Consider the following 4458-nt stretch of genomic DNA (forward strand, 5'->3'; position numbering starts at 1 on the left):
CTGGTCTACAGAGCAAATTCTAGGACAGCCAGGGCTACACAGAGAAACCCTGTCTCAAATAAACAATATAGAAAAAGATCTTATTTTGTTATTGGTCTTTTTTGTTTGTTTGTTTTCTTTTTTGAGACAGGGTTTCTCTGTAGCTTTGGAGCCTGTCCTAGAACTCACTCTGTAGAACAGGCTGGCCTCGAACTCACAGAGATCTGCCTGCCTCTGCCTCCCGAGTGCTGGAATTAAAGGCGTGCGCCACCACTGCCCGTTTTTTGTTTTTTTGTTTTGTTTTGTTTTGTTTTGTTTTTCAAGACAGGGTTTCTTTGTGAAACAGCTCCAGCTGTCATGAAACTCATTTTGTAGACCAGGCTGGCCTCGAACTCGGCAGAAATCCACCTGCCCTAGCCTTCCAAGTTCACTACCTGGCAAGTTTAATGGGTTTTGTTTTGTGATGGCCTCTCTATGTAACCCTTGCTGTCCTGGAACTCACAGAGATCCACCCACTTCTGTTTGCCTCCTGAGTGCTGGGATTAAAGGTGTGCACTACCACACCCAACCAAGATTTTATTTTTTTTCGTGTGTCTGTGTGTGTGCTCATGTACATGTATGTGAGTGCAGACACCTGCTTGCTGCTCTTCCAGAGGACTTCGGTTCCAACAGCCCATGTCCGGCTGCTCTCACCCTCCTGTAACTCCAGCTGCAAGGGTAGAAGCCTCATCTTCTTGTCTCCATGAGCACCACACTCATATGGGGCATGTATACACACACACACACACACACACACACACACACACACACACACAAATAAAAATGTCCGCAGACTCAGGAGCTATTCTTTTTTTTTAATTTGTTTATTATATATACACTTTCCAAGAGATAGTGCCAGATCTCATTACAGATGGTTCTGAGTCACCATGTGGTTGCTGTGAATTGAACTCAAGACCTCTGGCAGAGCAGTCAGTGCTCTTAACCTCTGAGCCATCTCTCCAGCTCTCAGGAGCCATTCTTAAACATTCCTGGTGCCATTGGTTAGACAACACAAAACATTCATTCCACCCTGTGACCTGAAACCAAGAGGAAAATCCTATTAACTCAAACGTCAAGACAAGAAAGAGTATTACCGTTAGAGCCGCTGAGAAGCATAAGGCTGGTGGGAAACGGCCAACTACCCCAGGACATCGCCAGCACCCCAGCTTTCTCAGGTCCCCCAAAGATGGTCAACGCCCTCTAAGTCAGCCAGAAGCAGTCTTGAGAACTTGGCGCCTTATCCCTGTCCCACCTGGTATCCCGTTTAATTTCCCCACCTTTTTATAATAAGCAAAAGGTGGGAATGTTAACATTCAGGCATCGTGCTGGCCCGCCCCCTTCACCTGGCAAGATATGCTTGTTAGTATTCAGGCAGAGGCCTAGCCAACCCCAGCGTCCCATGGCCGGACATGCGCTTGTCAGTATTCAGGCAGAGGCCTAGCTCTGTGTGGGTACTGTGGGGTTCTGTACACATGCGCCAAGGCCCCTTTAAAAGCGAGCTCCACCAGAGCTTTCTCTTCTGCCTCTTTCCTTTCCATGTCTGGGAGGGCGTTTTCAGAGAGGTTTAACTGGGAGAAGCTGACTATGGGCAGCATGGTTCTGTGGTCTGGGCTCCTAAATGACGAAGGGAAAGTGGGCTGACCACAGGCATTCATCCTTCCCTGCTTCCCTAGTGGGCCCAGGGTGGCCAGCAGCACCCCACTCCCGCTGCCGTGACCCCCTCACTGTAGTCGACTCTATCACCAAACCGGGCAGAGTAAACCCTTCCTCTCTTAATTTGCCCGGTCACAGCGGTGAGACGCAGGGTGTTGAGTGGGAGACAGAGCAACTTGCTCCACAATCACGAGGATGCAAGTTTGTATCACAAAGCTGGGTGTCCCCACAAACACCTGTAACCGAGTGCTGATGGGGGTGGAGACAGGAGCATTGCTGGGGCTTGCTGTCTTCCCCCTTAGCTGAGAAGGTGCAAGCTCTTGGTTCAGAGAGAGACCCTGCCTCAGAGGAATAAGGGAGAAAAACCCTGTCTCAAAAAACCAATAAAAAATATTTTTAAAGGAGTAAGAGAAAACGATAGTGGATTCTCTCTTTCTGTGTGCACATGTAGGCATGAGTAGACACGCTCACGCATGCACTTGAATGTGCACACATACAGAAAAACACATAAAATAATATTTTGGGTTTTTGTTTGAGACAGGGTTTCACTGTGTAGCCCTGACTGTCCTGGAACTCACCCTTGACCAGGGTGGTTCTGAACTCATAGAGATCCGCCTGCCTCTGCCTCCTGAGTGCTGGGATTTAAGGTGTGCGTCAACATCATCCAGTTAAAATAATCTTTAAAAAAAAAGAGGGAGAGAGATTGTCCATGGTGGCATACACCTTTAGCCCCAGCAAGTAGGAGGCAATAGTGGAAGATCTCTGAGTCTGAGGCCAGAGTGGTTTACATAGTGAGTTCCAGGACAGTCAGGACTACAAAGACCCTGTGATGATGATGATGATGATGATAATAATAATAATAATAATAATAATAATAAGAAGAAGAAGAAGAAGAAGAAGAAGAGGAAGAAAAGGGGCAGGAGAGATGTCCTAGTCAAGTAAAGATGCTGCCACCAAGCCTGATGAGCTGAGTTCAGTCCGTGTGGGCCACTGGATGGAAAAGAACTGATTCCCATTAGGTCCTCGGATCCCCCACATGATGCCTGAGTGTGCCCTCCCCGTGTGTGCGCGCGCACACACACACACATACACACACACACACCACACACACACACACACACACACACACACACACACCATTAAAAAGAAATGTAAAGGCAATTTTTTAAAAATGGCACAGGAAGGGTGACTTAACAGTTAAGAGCATGTACTGCTTGAGCAGGGGTCCCAAACTGGCTTGCCAGTACCCATGCTGGATGGCTCAAAACTGCCTGTAACTCCATGTCCGTGGGGTCTGCCGCCTTCTGTCGTTCCTTCCAGCACCGGCTCACACAAACTGAAGGGGTTAAAGTCTCCCAGTCTCACAGCTGAGTTTAGGTTTCAGTTCTCTGAGAAGGATAAAGCAGGTGTCTCCCCAGCAAGGGGCCATTTATCCACAATGCCCTTGCATTCAGGGTGGAGACCTGAACTAGCCTCACAATGGCTCAGGACAAATCCAGCAGCCCCTTCTGAGTTCAAGTTTGCCCAAGCTTGTGCAAGTCTGTCCAAAAATGATAAGGCTAAACCTCAGCCAATCAAAGTATACTAGCGTAACTGCTGCTTGAACCAGTCATTTTGAGATGACCTAACTGTCCCTAAAACTCCCCTTAGCTATGCCTAATAGGAACCTGCACGCTCCTCTTGGGGTCGTCACCATTTTGTACAGGCAAACAGCCCTGCGTACGCTGGTACGATAAATGCTCTTGGCTCTTGCACACTATTTGAGTCTGGGGTCTCCTTCAGCGTTTCCTCGGACCCTTACACAATATAAAATAAATATTTAAAAAAGCAAGCAAGAAAAAGAAACTCAGGACAGGATAGAAAACCAGAGAGAACACACATGTGGCAGGCCACAGCAGAACATTCATCGGGAATTCTAGCTCCTGGGTCCAGAGCCACACAGTTGAAGAAAGATACTGCTGGGATTCCGAGCTTCTGTCCACTGTGGGAACTAGCCTCCAGGCCTCCGGCCTCTCCCACTGCAGTGGTCCAGCACACTGCTCTGGAACCCTGCCCCCACCAGGCAGCCTTTACAACACAGTCTCGGCTTGTGACACACGCGTACAGGTTCAAACTTACATCTGAGACGTTCGTATCTAGTTAGCAAGCCCTCGTTTGCTAGATCAGTTTCAGGATCTTCTTTCCATAAAGTCATCATGTACCTTCGTCTCTGTACAGAACTAGCTGGTGTCAGGCTTCCTGCACTGAAAGTACTTGCCGTTTTCAGGTGGCCATACTGAAGAAACAAGGTCTCTCTGTTAGGTAGTGCTGGCTGTCCTGGAACTTACAGGCTGGTCTCCAGCTCACAGAGATCCACCTGCCTCTGCCTCCAGAGAGCTCAGGCTAAAGGTGTGCACCACACGTGGCCTCATAATGTTTTGTTTTGTCTTGTTTTGCTTTTGAGACAGGGTTTCTCTGTGTAGCTCTGGCTGTCCTGGAATTCACTATGTAGACCAGGCTGGCCTCAAACTCAGAGATCCACCTGCCTCTGACTCCCGAGTGCTGGGATTAAGGGCGTGAGCTACCACTGCCCAGCGATGGCCTCAAAATTTTTTTAAAGGATGGATTGCTTTGGTTTTTATTCCCAAATGTGATCATAAATATTATTTAATTTTAATTATGTATGTGCATGTGAGTGCTGACGGTCATGGAGGCCAGAAGGCTTCAGACGCCCCGGAGTTGAAGTGACAGGCAACTGTGTGACATCCAATGTGATACTGAGGACACTTGGGTCCTCTGAAAGAGCAG

This window comes from Arvicola amphibius, chromosome 4 (assembly GCF_903992535.2).
Source record: "Arvicola amphibius chromosome 4, mArvAmp1.2, whole genome shotgun sequence".
Taxonomy (NCBI): domain Eukaryota; kingdom Metazoa; phylum Chordata; class Mammalia; order Rodentia; family Cricetidae; genus Arvicola; species Arvicola amphibius.